A 14,034-nucleotide genomic window follows, 5' to 3' on the forward strand; every position below is an offset into this window, starting at 1 on the left:
TCGTGGCGCAGTGGTTAACGAATCCGACTAGGAACCATGAGGTTGCGGGTTTGATCCCTGCCCTTGCTCAGTGGGTTAACGATCTGGCATTGCCGTGAGCTGTGGTGTAGGTTGCAGACGCGGCTCAGATCCCGTGTTGCTGTGGCTCTGGCATAGGCTGGCGGCTACGTCTACGATTAGACCCCTAGCCTGGGAAAACTCCATATGCCGCGGGAGTGGCCCAAGAAATAGCAAAAAAAAAAAAGACAAAAAAAATAAAATAAATAAAATAAAATAACCCTATTGGATGCATAGAACTTACAAATGAAGAAGCCAAAGCACAGAAAATGCTTCATATAGTATATGTGTATGTACCATGTCATTTATCACATGAATACAAGCATGTATTATACACCAAGGGTGAATGTATTATATACTCTCATAGCACCTTCTTTTCAGTATTTCACTGGGGGACACTTTTTATTGATATCTTTCTACCAAATAAACTGCACATTAGGGTAAGTGAAAACCACGACAGCTTTTGCTCACAGTTGTACTCTCAGTACCTGGCAGAGAGGCTGATAGGTAGAATCTCGGAAAGCATTTAATATTCTTCAATGAATAAGTACCTAAATAACTGTGAAGATCAAATAAGATAATAAAGTTCCTGGCTTCCTTCACTTCCTCTAATTTTTTTTTTTTTTTTTTTTTTTTTTGCTTTTTAGGGCCGCACCTGCGGCATCTGGAGGTTCCCAGGCTAGGGGCTGAATTGGAGCTACAGCTGCTGGCCTACACCACAGCTGCAGCAATGCCAGATCCAAGCCGCATCTGCGACCTACACCACAGCTTGCAACCCCGGGTCTTTAACCCACAGAGCGAGGCCAAGTATCAAACCCACAACCTCATGGTTCCTAGTCAGATTCATTTCCTCTGTGCCACAATGGGAACTCCGCACTTCCTCTAAATTTTTTTAAAAAATCACTTTTATTGAAATTTAATTCATATACAATAAAATGCACCTATTACAGCAGTACAGTTTGATGAGTTTTTGAAGCTCATCAAACATATACACCTGTGGAACTACCACCAAAACCAAGATTAAGTCTTTCCAAAGGCTTCCCTCATACCCAGGCCCGGGCAGTCCCTACCACACTGCCAGGCCCCGGCAAATGGTGATCTGCTTTCGGTCACACGATAGATTCATTTGGCCTGACCTAGAATTTCATTGTAAATGCAAGGGTGCACTGCATACTCTTTTGTATCTGGCTTCTTTTTCTCAGCATGTCCTTGATATTTGTCCATGTTGTGCGTATCAGCAACAGCTCACTCTGTTTTATTGCTTAGGACACAGATGGACTATGGTTTGCTCATCCATTTGCCTGTTTACAGCTATCTGAATTGTTACCAATTTGAGGCCATTAACAACAAAGGTACTATGAACATTCCCCTACAAGACTGTTTTGACAATATTCATTTCTCTTGGATAAGCACTTAAGAGTGGAATTGCTGAGTCAAATGATTAGCACGTATTTAACTTTATAAGACGCTGCTGAACTATTTGCCAGAGTAGATACAACATTTCATATTCTCATTAGCAAGACAGACAAGTTCTGGTTGTTTCACATGCCCACCACTTAGTGTTCTTAGCCCTTTTATTCTAGGCATTCTAGTGGGGTAGCTCACATTTCCATGATAACTACAAAGTTCAGAATCCCTTCAGGTTTTCATCAGCCATTTGTATATATTCTTTTGTGAAGTTTCTATTCAAATCTTTCGTGAAATTTCTATTCAAATTTTGCTCAATTTTGCTCAATTAAAAAAAAACTGCACCGACATTACTAAGTTGTAGGAACTTTATGAATTATCTTAATACAATTTCTTTGAGATGTGTAAATTTTTTTACATCTTTTCTGTCTTGCCTCTTCTTTTTCTTTTTTTTTTTTTTTTCTTGTCTTTTTACGGCTGTACCGGAGGCATACAGAAGTTCCCAGGTTAGGGGTCAAATCGGAGCTAGAGCTGCCGGCCTACACCACAGTCACAGCAACTCAGGATCAACCCACATGTACGGCCTACACCACAGCTCTTGGCAACGCCGAATACTTTACCCACTGAGAGAAGCCTGGGATCGAACCCCTGTCCTCAGGGATCCTAGTCGGTTCTTTACCGATGAGCCACGAGAGGAACTACCTGTCTTGCCTTTTCTTAATGATGCACTTGAGAGGTTTTTAATTCTAATATCTAATATACTAATTTTTTCGTTTCTAATACATGATTTTTTTTTTTTTTTTTTTGTCTTTTTGCCATTTCTTTGGGCCGCTCTCGCGGCATATGGAGGTTCCCAGGCTAGGGGTCGAATCAGAGCTGTAGCCACCGGCCTACGCCAGAGCCACAGCAACGCAGGATCCGAGCCGCGTCTGCAATCTACACCACAGCTCACGGCAACGCCGGATCGTTAACCCACTGAGCAAGGGCAGGAGCCGAACCCGCAACCTCATGGTTCCTAGTCGGATTCGTTAACCACTGTGCCACGATGGGAACTCCCACTAATACATGATTTCTGAGACTTAAGAAAAATTTGCCTCCCCAGGGTCACAAGGATTTATCCTGCTTGGAGTTCAGAGAGATTCTTGAATCTGTGTTTATAGTTTTCAACAAATTTGGAAAAAAGTCATCCATTATTTTCTTAGAATTTATTTCCTGCTTCTCTTTCCCTTTCTTCAGGACAAAAATGGCATATATGTTAAACCAACTAACACTGTCCCACAGGTCACTGAGCTTCCATTTGTTTCAAATGTTTTTGTCCATGTGCTTCATTTTGGATATTTCCTTGCTACATTTCTAATTGGCTCACCTTTTCTTTAAAGTAATCTGATATTTGTCTCATGAAGTTTTCACTTTAGACATATTTTTTAGCTTTTTAAGTTCCATTTTGAAAAGTTCTCTTTCCTCTTATGTACATATACATACACACACACACACACACACACACACACACATATACATAGTTCACAATATTAAACCCCTGATCACTGGATTTTATTGTCATCCTTTTAAGAAAGTTGTGCTTTGTTCTAACAGTTAAGTTCCTTGAGCTTTAACATGTTTCATTGTTTTTATACTTTGTTAGGCTAGGGCTTAAGTTTTACCCTAGGGCAATTTAATTTAGCCCTACTACTGAAATCTAGCCTTCTGGAGATGCCTCAGAATGCCCCAGGGGTTCAATAAGGTATTCAGTCTTCCTGCAAATCCTAGCCAGATAAGCCTTCCCCAACTCCAGTCTCCCCAACTTGGCAAGATCAACATGCTCTGCTTTCTTCCTAAACCATGACCCATGACTCTAGACAGAAAGCCAGAGGGATTAGAGAGCTCACTTCATTTGTTTCCTGTCTCTCAGTTCCTGTACTACCTCTGTTGTCCAATAACTGGAAGCAGTTTTTTTCACATAATTTATCCAATTTTCCAGTCGTTTACTATGAGAAAGCAAGTTATTCCACTGAAGTCTCCTCTAGTTTTGTTGTATGTATCATTCCTGAGTTTTTGACTTTACTATCTAATTGCTTTCTTTCTTCCTTCCCTCCCTTCCTTCATTCCTTTATTCCTGCAGCATATGGAAGTTCCCAGGCTCAAAGTCAAATTGGACCTGAAGCTGCTGGCCTACACCACAGCCACAGCAACGCCACATCCGAGCCGTGTCTGCCACCCACACCACAGCTCATATCAATGCTGGCTCTTTAACCTACTGAGCAGGGCCAGGGATTGAACCTGCATCCTCATGGATACCAGTCAGGTTCGTAACCTGCTGAGCCACAACAGCAACTCCCACTGTTTCTTTCTATGTAGGGTTTCAGCCATAACCTCCCAGCCTCTTAGGCCTGTATTTTAACATTTAATAGAAAACAAGGAACAACAATGAACAGGAGAAATATGAGTCTAGGCAGAAAGACTACAGTTAATACTATGTGTGTTAAGTGTGTAGAATTGCTCTAGCAATTGGGGGAAATGTTCATTTTCATTTTTTAAAAAAAGGACAGATGTAGCTTGAATGACCTACACATTCATTTAAGCGTCATTAGCATGATAGCATGCTATCATGATTGATAAAATATAAGTTAATTTAAAAGCATTAATAAAGATATAATAACTTGCCATCATTAGTATTTCCTCAATCTAAAATAATTACATATCATATGAGAAACCAAAAAACTTGTTAACTTTTTTAAAAAGGGGCAATCTTGGAGTTCCCATTGTGGCACAGCGGAGGTGAATCCGACTAATATCCATGAGGATATGGGTTCCATCCTTGGCCTCACTCAATGGGTTAAGGATCTAGCAGTGCTGTGAGCTGTGGTGTAGGTCACAGACGTGGCTTGGATCCCCAGGGGCTGTGGCTGTGGCATAGGCCAGCAGCTGTAGCTCCGATTATTCCCCTGGCCTAGGAACCTTCGTATGCCATGGATTTGGCCCTTAAAAAAAAGAAAAGAAAAAAATAAAAATAAATAAAAAGGGACAATTTCTAAAAGGCAGTATGTCGATATTTATCAAAGCCATAAAAATGTGTATACCCTTTGACCTAGCTCTTCCAGCTTTAAGAAAGGAGAATATGTAAGAGTTACTGTCGTGGCTCAGTGGTTAACGAACCCGACTAGGAACCACGAGGTTGCAGGTTCGATCCCTGACCTCGCTCAGTGGGTTAAGGATCCGGTGTTGCCGTGAGCTGTGGTGTAGGTTGCAGACGCGGCTTGGATCCCGAATTGTTGTGGCCCTGGTGTAGGCCGGAGGCTACAGCTCCAATTAGACCTCTAGCCTGGGAGCCTCCATATGCCGTGGGTGCAGTCCAAGAAAATGGCAAAAAGAAGAATACGTATAAGCATAAACATTAAATTATTTTAAAAACTACTAAAGATTACCTCTTGGGAGTGGATTATGTTTGTTTTCATTCTTTCTGTAAATTTCCATTTCCTAAATTTTTAATAATGAATTACTATATGTAAATGCCAAAAAAAAAAAATCCACACACTTTATATATATTTAAAAAAAAAAAAAAGTGAAGCAGTACCCTCACACTTGAAACACCAAAAAGTTTAGAGACCGTTACATGGCATGGTAACAAAAAACCCTGGATATAAATTCAAAAGATAAAAGCAAAGCCCGTTAGTAGTAGCTATGTCTGAAGCATGGGATCAAGGCTGATAAACAGCCTTTTTTATCTCACTGAGAATTATAGCCAGAGAGAACCTGAATGCCAACTCCAGAAAGGCAGTGTAACAGCCAGAGCACTGCACTGAGAATATGAAGATCTGTATTCTAATGCCAGTTCTTCATATCACTGTCTGCATAAGTCTCTTCATTTGTAAAATGAGAGGACTGGATTACTGTATCCAGGATCCTTTTTTGCTCCTATATTCCAGGAATCTATCCTGGATAAGACACAGGACTCATTTTTCCTATTTTCTTGTTAAGTCCCTCAAGTAAGTCAGATGATCAGTCAGGTTTCAGAACCACTGCAGTAAAACACATTTCCATGACTATACAGTGAGCTATACAGTAAATGTCACGAGAAATGATAAATATTCCTTAACAGGATGGCTAAACGTCATATCATCATTTTCAAGAATCACCCAGTATTGTTAGTTTTATAATACAGAAATGATTTTTGTCCCATGGAGTTCAGAACAAAACTCCAAGTAGAGAACAAAACAAAATCTGGCACCTTACAAACTTAAAAAGAAAGTGAAAGGCAATATAATACATAAAATCAAGTAAAGAACAACCCAAAATCTGGATAAATTATTGCTTTGCTTAAGAAATGCACAATTTTATTTCATTTATGAAGGACAGAATATAAAGGCTCTTAAATGCCCTACATACAAACAGGTAGTTTTGTGACCACAGTGTAGAATCCTGATTCATTCCCAAAACTTGCTGAAATTTTTTTCCAGCTCTAAAAAAACTGCTTCAGGTGAGTAAGCACAAAAATGTCAATGCCTGGTCTGCTTCTTTCTTGGGAATGAAACTCAAATCTCCCATTTTTCATTATCATTTATCTGAGTTTTTCTGCCTTATCTTCACAATGTTCCTGACCTCTCTTTACCCATCTTTACTTCGGGCCTTCCTTTAGTTCTCTTTCCTATTTGCCTCTGCTCCAACAGTCCATTTTGCCCAAAACAACCGCTCTCTTCCTATTTAAACCAATGCAAACTTTCCTTAACAAAAGTTTTGCCAACTACGTCCAACCATGCCCCAAATCCATTAATATAATCCCAAGCTACTTCTCCCTCAACCCATGTGTCCAGATAAACCCGTGTAACTGACTGCATTAAAGCAGACATCTATTTTTCATTTCTTTTCCCTACATGTCTCTTGTTTGACTGTAACTACTTTCAATTTAGAGTCATATCATTCACCTCACCCAGTGTTTTTGGTGCCTAAATTCCCAGAACTCTGGAAACTCTGAGAAGCAAAACAAATAAAATCTCCTCCCTGTCTTGAAGGGGAGTGTGTGTGTGTGTGTGTGTGTGTGTGTGTGTGTGTAGGCCTCTATGACAGGTGGGAGGTGGGTCTGTGATGCGGGGACCTTAATGCAGACGGCAAGATAAAAAAAAAAAAAATCAAGGCAGAAGACACTGGAGGCATGAGAGAAACTACTCAGATTTTTAAACGACTCTGTCTTATCTGACTGCAATAAATACGCTTTTATTTTGTAGACACTAACAACTCTTTTTCAAAATAGAAGGATGGAAAGGAGAGAAGACAGGAAATCAATCCTAGGTCCAAAGCTCTGAGGCTGTTTCTCTTCTTTATTGTTATCACCCAGTTCTAGGAATTTGAAGGCTGTTGATTATTTTCCTACCAGAAGTAATTTGAATGTAAAATAAAAAGAGTAAAGCAGTAACTATCACAACAACGCGAAAGGTGCAGATAACAAACCCAGACAGCTGTGTTTCTTTTGTGAATGAAACTACGGGCCTGACCCAAGATAGCGGCAACCACAGAAAAGAGCACAGCACCCCAATAAGTGCTCCAATACTTAACTGCTCTTAATGGTTTTGAGAAACCAGTACGTTAGTCTCTGAAATGCAACCACCTTTTACAGTAAATTAAATATCACAACAAAGATTGAAGGTGGTCACATACAAAACAGCTTCCTTTTCAGTCCTCGAAAACATCAAGTTGTTTATACGTGGCTTATTTCAACAAGCGCAAGAGGGCATACCTCAGATATCAGCGAAATATCACACAGCCTTCCAATTGTGACACATCAACTTTTAACACAACCAATCAGTGCAAAACATTTACCATAAACCATTTATCCTAAAAATCTGCTATATCCTCCCCCAGAATTTTTTTTTTTTTTTTTTTTTTTTTTTGGTTTTTAGGGCCATACCCGTGGCATATGGAAGTTCCCAGGCTAGGGGTTGAACTGGAGCTACAGCTGCTGGCTTATGCCAACAGTCACAGCAACACAAGATCCAAGCCCTGTCTGCCACCTATACCACAGCTCACCGCAACGCTGGATCCTTAACCCACTGAGCGAGACCAGGGATCAAACCCACATCCTCATGGATATTACTCAGGTTCGTTAACCGCTGAGCCACAGTGGGAACTCCCCCTGGAAATTTTTAATATCATACAAATAAAAGCTAACAGTAACTGTTTCCTCTCTGAATGTTAAAAATTCATCCTTTGAAACAGAAGCATATTAACTGGGATTGTGGGAGAGGCTTGCTCATAATAAAACTTGTTTAAAGTTTCCAACAACAATGGGGGATTTCGCCTTCCAAGGAACACTTCTCCGATTCACACAGAATGAAATTGTAAAATTTTCCAGACACATACCATCTTAAAATAAATCTTAACTTTCAGGTTGTTTTGTTTTCAACTTAAGACAGTATTTATAAATACTTCATAATCCTATTACAGGTTACCTAAATTTCATGCCATAAATACACTGAAATATGAAAGACAATTTAATCTTCATAAATTGGCTTTTTTTTTTTAAATTTTACAGTTGGTTAGAAAGAAACTCATAAGTCAAGCCTTACTGTCACACAGATGCTGATCATAAAAACTGAAACACATTAGGGAGGTAACAACACATAACACAAGGCTAAAACTCTCTTACAACTTCTGGTAAAGCTGGCTGAACTGCTGCCCAGAGCAAGGAGGGCACTGGAGCCCCAGTACTGAAAGGAATCATCAGAACCTCCTGAGCTCACACAGACTTCCTCTCTGCCACAGGCAACTCAACACTGACCCACAGAGCAAATAACTCCTTCCAGGCCAGGGAACGCCCTGAATCTACACTCACGGCTCCCAAGACATGACTTCCCTTTTCTTTTGCGCAGGTATTTATAATCCTGACGGGGCCACACCACGGTTTCCACTAGAAGGTGCTGACATCTCTAGGGCAATGTATTCTAACCTGAAATTCAACAAGCCAAAGACTTAAAACAAGCCTGTTCTCTCCAACTCATCACTCAAGCTTGAGATCCTGTTTCCTGGTAAAGACAACCACTCAATCAATCTGTGCATTTCAATATGCTGAGCGATTTGTCCTTGACCCCTTCAAAGAAGATGCTATCACCACACTCACCTGCAGGTGAGAGAAGAGTTAATGAAATTTCTTGCCCAAGGTCACAGAGCTAGTGACTGCACACATTTAACACTCTATTTTATTAAAACACTGCTCCTAACCTCTCCATCACTAACATGTGGTAGAGAGCCTGTCGCTAAGAAGCACTTGGACAGGTGTCCAGCAAATAAAAGATGGCACCACATGGGGTGTCTCTCCTCCAGGAGGAGTTTGGACACATCTGGGAGAATTTTAGGTTGTCCCAACGTGGGAGCCACTACTGGCGTTTAGTGGATGGGGGCCAGGCAGGGAAAGTCCTGTCCATCAGGCCAACAGCACACCCAGAGAAACACTATGCTCAAACACGAAGCTATAAGCTGGTTCACAAAGAAAACCTTTCATGGTAAAGTCAATCCACCTGTTAATTTACAGCTTAATTTACAAATAACTTCCTATTTACTGACAGTTTGCTTAAAATACCTTAAAAGACACATCAATCTCTTTCTATAAAACACCATTTCTGCACTTACCTGGCATTTTATTTTCAAACATACACAAGCCTCATTTTAGATACAGAGCCCCATCTTCTATCCACTGTAACCACAGCACCTCTCCTCCACTGCCCACCCGGCTCCTTTGAACTCAATAAGTACAGCAGATTTGCTACACACTTGGAAAAGATTTTTGCTTCATTATCAAGAATAGAGTTTGAGAAGTTCCTGTCGTGGGGCAGCAGAAACGAACCCGACTAGTATCCATGAGGACGTGGGTTCAATCCCTGGCCTCGTTCAGTGGGTTAAGGATCTGGTGCTGCCATGAGCTGTGGTGTAGGTTGCAGATGTGGCTCAGATCCCGAGTCACTGTGGTGTAGGCTGGGGGCTACTGCTCCGATTGGACCCCAAGCCTGGGAATCTCCATGTGCCATGGGTGCGGCCCTAAAAAAAAAAAAAAAGAAAAAAGAAATTTTTAGTTTCAAACTAAAGGTTAGGGTCACTCATGTCAGGAGGAAATTTCAGACTGCCCTGCTTAACTGCCTCAGCTGTCTTTCCAAGGGCACTATACTAATGCTTTCTACTATGTCTTAAAAACACTGATGAAATGAGAACCAAACACGAATTAGTTTATAACTAAAATAGCATAAAGTTCCACATCCAAAGGGCGGAAAAGGTTTATTCTGCCAGACAGATCAGAACACACACAAGAACAAATTTTAACTAGGAGGTACCTGGTCAAAACTGTACCAGGAATTCCCTTTATGGCTCAGCGGTTAACAAAGCCGGCTAGGATCCATGAGGATTCAGGTTCGATCCCTGGCCTTGCTCAGTGGGTTAAGGATCTGGCATTGCCGTGAGCTGTGGTGAAGGTCGAAGATTCAGCTTGGGTGTGGTACAGGCTGGCAGCTACAGCTTTGATTCGACCCCTAGCCTGGGAACCTCCATATGACACAGGTATGGCCCTAAAAAGCAACAAAACAAACAAAAAAACCCCTACCAAACTGTAGCTACTCCTAAGCAAACTCAAGTTCAAAAGGAAGACTGATCGCTGAGAGACTGGTGAACCACAAGGAGCTCCTCTACCAAAGGTTTATTTTGGCATTCCAGTTTTGCTCTTTGGCTGATGAGATTATTTCAAAAGTTGTGGAAAATAATCACAGAATCAGATTTTTGAAGTCCACACATTTTTTTCCAGATAGAAAAAAATAATGTAAATAAGGCTTCAAGGCTAACATGGCAAAAAAAAAAAAAATAAAAATGGCTTCCTCCCCAATTTTTGGGTTTTTTTTTTTTTTTTTTTTTTTTTGGTCTTTTAAAGCCACACTCACGGCACACGGAGGTTCCCAGGTCCTGCTCAGTTTTAAAAGCAGAGTTACACTAACCACCTAGTCAGATTCTGAGTACTGTTTCTTTAGATTTTATCTAGTCCCTGCAAGATACACCAAAAGAGAAAAGGATCCGGGAGGGGTGAGACACAAACCCGAGGCTCCAGCTTCTGCACAACTTGAGACTTGCTTATTGCCAAAGAACAGTGATTGACAAGCTGAGTGCTCTCACTGGCCCACCTTGCTGCTCCTTATCTCCTCCAGCTGAACTGGAAACTGAACAGCTTCACCCAAGCTAACAGAAAAGCAGTTTTTAAAGCCCTGATCACCACTGCCAAATCCCTTTGACGTTTTCCTACTCAAAAAAAGTTCACCAGAAGTGCTGTGGATCAAAGATCACAGTGCGCTACAAGAAACTCAGCCTTCACCCTAGATGTGACTGTGCGTTAAGTCAGCAGTCAGAAAACAGTGGAAGTTATGCCAGACTTAGACCGAGCACTTTATCTCTGTTTCTAGGTCCGAGAGTCTAGGTAGGTGTCTACCTATACATGAATGGCATTTTCTTTCTTTCTTTTTTTTTTTGTCTTTTTGCCTTTTCTAGGGCCGCGCACGTACCTTATGGAGGTCTGAAGGCTAGGGGTCAAATCGGAGCTGTAGCCGCCAGCCTATACCACAGCCACAGCAACGCCAGATCCTTAACCCACTGAGCGAGGCCAGGGATCGAACCCGAAACCTCATGATTGCTAGTCGGATTTGTTAACCACTGAGCCATGATGGGAACTCCGTGAATGGCATTTTCATCTACTTTCTCACAAAGACCTGTCGGAACAACATAAACATGAAAGGGAATCCCTGAGATGACGGCTCAATACAGTTAATACAAAGTAGATGATATTACCAAAGGATAAATCTGGAAGGTCAAAACAGATTTTTGCAAAGGAGTCTTCCATCCACCCCCAAATGATCCAGCCTCCCCTGCGTACTTCAAGAGCACTTAGTGGGGAGTGAGCTACCACCAGTGAAGACTGCAAACAGGATCTAATCAATCTCTCCTTCCTCAGCTCCTCAGCCCCTCTAATGGTGAGTAGAGTTTATGTTCTCCTTAATTCCTTGGTGGAGAGAGAAGGTACCTCCCTTCAAATCCTTCCGTGGCGCATTCCCTTTCTTACAGGAAACAGATTACACTGCTTTGCCGTCTCTTGGTGGGATTAACAACAACGTCCTCCTGAGGTGGTCTCCCCTCATTCGCTTCTGCATCCTGTACATTCTCAACAGAAGTTTCTTTTCAAAAAGCATGTGTGACACTCTCCTGTCTGTCATCTTCACAGGCTTCCCAGGACAAAAGCTGGGCAGGGCCTGACCCCAGCCTTGGCGCACCTGAGGCACCTCCCTCGGTTCCTCCCTTCCAATTCAGCCATGCACTCCTCCGACACCTTCCCCAAAGCTTCAGTCCTCTTGACATCTCAGGGCCTCAATACACACTGCCCCCTCAGCCTCAAGCGTTTTCACTTACACCTTCACATCTTTTTCAGCCTCTTTTCAGATGTCAATCGGAAAGGCATACCCTCTGAAAAGCCTTTTTTTTTTTCTTTCTTTTTTCTTTTTCAGGCCACACTTGAGGCTTGTGGAAGTTCCCAGGCTAGGGGTAGAACCACACAGAACTGTAGCTGCCAGTGTGCAGCACAGCCACAGCCACTCTGCATGTGAGCTACGACCTACACCACAGCTCACAGCAACACCAGATCCTTAACCCACTGAGGAATTGGAATTGAACAGGAATGCAGGAATTGAACTCGCATCCTCATGGACACTATGCCAGGTTCTTTAACTCACTGATCCACAATGGGAACTCCTGAAAAGCCTTCTTTGAACCTTCAATAAAGTTCATCTGTTATGAACTCCACCATTGTTCTTCCTCCAAAGCACATTTTCACACTTGCATGATTATTAAAATCCATCTACCTTTTGACTCTAAGTTCTGAGAGAGACCCTAGCACTTCATACATAGTATTATATAGCTCAATATGTTAGCTGAATGAGTAAGTAAATGAATACCATTCAAAAGTTGTCATTACCTGACTCCAACTTTTTTCCCCACTTCTCTGCAACTCAAATCCACCACAAACCTGCACTTCTGACTCCCCTAGAAGCACTCTTCCTCACTTTCATGCCTTCAAATCCTGTGGCTTCCACGGCCTAAAAATTTCTCATCTCTCTCCACGTATTCATATCCTCCTGGCTTGCCAAGACCAAACTCCAGTTATCTTTCCTCCAAGATATTTCCCCATAGTACCAGTTCACAGAGCTGTCCCTGCTCCACAATTCTAAAGCACTTAGCATTCTCTTTTTGATAATTATTACACCTAACCTTACAGTACTTCAATGTGTCACGTGTGGGTGACTTATCTCAACATTTGTTTGAACTCCTAAGACTCTACTGTTTATACCTTGACTTCTCCACTCCCAAAATAGTGCTTAGTACTGAGCTCTCACTGAAATATTTGATTTTTTTCCTAATACATCAGATTTTTCCTCTAAAAAGAATACTGGCGTCCCCTTACTCCTCTGTTTCTCGGGTGATTCAATTTGCCCGTGTGACTCTCCCCTCAAGTTCCTTCTCAGGGGTATTTTGCTTACCCTTCCCCCATTCTAATCAAAACTCGTTTGAGTTCTCTGGATTCATTCTAATAAAAACTGGTTTGAGTTCTTTCCCCTGCCCACAGGAGCTTTCGTCCTCCGTGAGAGGCTCCCAGATCCTTGAAACTGCCATCCCCCTACTTGTAAGCGCGTCCACCTTAGTGGACGCTCTCGCGCTCGCTGTGACCTCACACACACCACCCCAGATCCTCATCTGGGTCACTGTATCACCTTTCATCCCCCTCAATCAACAGAACGGGGATTCGCTGTGACCCTCACCCCAATCCAAGGAGAAAGGTCCCAGACCAACAATGTTTCTGCTTCTGCCACTGAGTCCCCCCTAGGGCCCTTTCTCTTTTTCCCTCCTTCCTTTTCCTTAGAGACAGAACCTAGGCCCAAGGCAGCGACGAAGCGGCGCCAAGAAACCAGACACAGCCGCCCAGCCGGCTCCAACGCCACAACCTCGGCCCCCGCGCCCGCCCCCATCCCTCCCAGGCGGTGACCGCAGGACAAGCTTCGGCCTGGCCGGGACACCCTACCCGGGGGTAGCCATTGCGCACTGACCCAGGGAAGTGTCAAACGAGGACGTGGCAGCAGTAACAGGTACAGAGGCGGACAGCCTGGCAGACAGACGTTAACGGCTCAGCGCGCCATCCCTCCCCGACCTAAGCTCCGGCTTCACGGCTTCCTCTACCCCAGCGCCCACGGAGCAAGTCACGTGCCAGCCGGAGCAGTCAGCTGACCGCGGAGCACCGCCCCGCCTACACGCGCGCACTGCGCAGCCGCGGCTGTCAAGCCTGCGGACGCGGGGCGGGGCTGAGAGGCTCCTGGGAGAGCCAAGGGGACCCGGGAGTCTGGGCCGGCGGTCCTGGGTGGGTGGAGGTTTCTTCTCTCCATGTGTGTCTCTCCCTAGTCTTGTCCACCACATGTGAAGTTCTCTGATACGATCCCTAAGGTTATCCCACTTCTTCAGCTTTCTGCAGGTCGGAATTTGTCTCCAGCCCCTATACAAGCATCTCCACTCGCC

The 14,034-nt window shown here is 43.0% G+C and overlaps 1 protein-coding gene across 2 annotated transcripts in view; it reads right to left on the reverse strand.

Moving 5' to 3' along the window:
• Positions 1-13,756, reverse strand: part of ATP6V1C1 (ATPase H+ transporting V1 subunit C1) — a 51,048-nt gene extending 37,292 nt beyond the window's left edge. The window contains exon 1 of one of the 2 annotated variants that reach the window (XM_021088561.1): positions 13,572-13,756. The gene's annotated coding sequence lies outside the window, so the exon portion shown is untranslated. Of the gene's footprint in view, positions 1-13,546 lie in introns of both variants that reach the window. The other variant, XM_021088562.1, reaches the window with a different exon arrangement.

This window comes from Sus scrofa, chromosome 4 (assembly GCF_000003025.6).
Source record: "Sus scrofa isolate TJ Tabasco breed Duroc chromosome 4, Sscrofa11.1, whole genome shotgun sequence".
In the NCBI taxonomy this organism is placed as follows: domain Eukaryota; kingdom Metazoa; phylum Chordata; class Mammalia; order Artiodactyla; family Suidae; genus Sus; species Sus scrofa.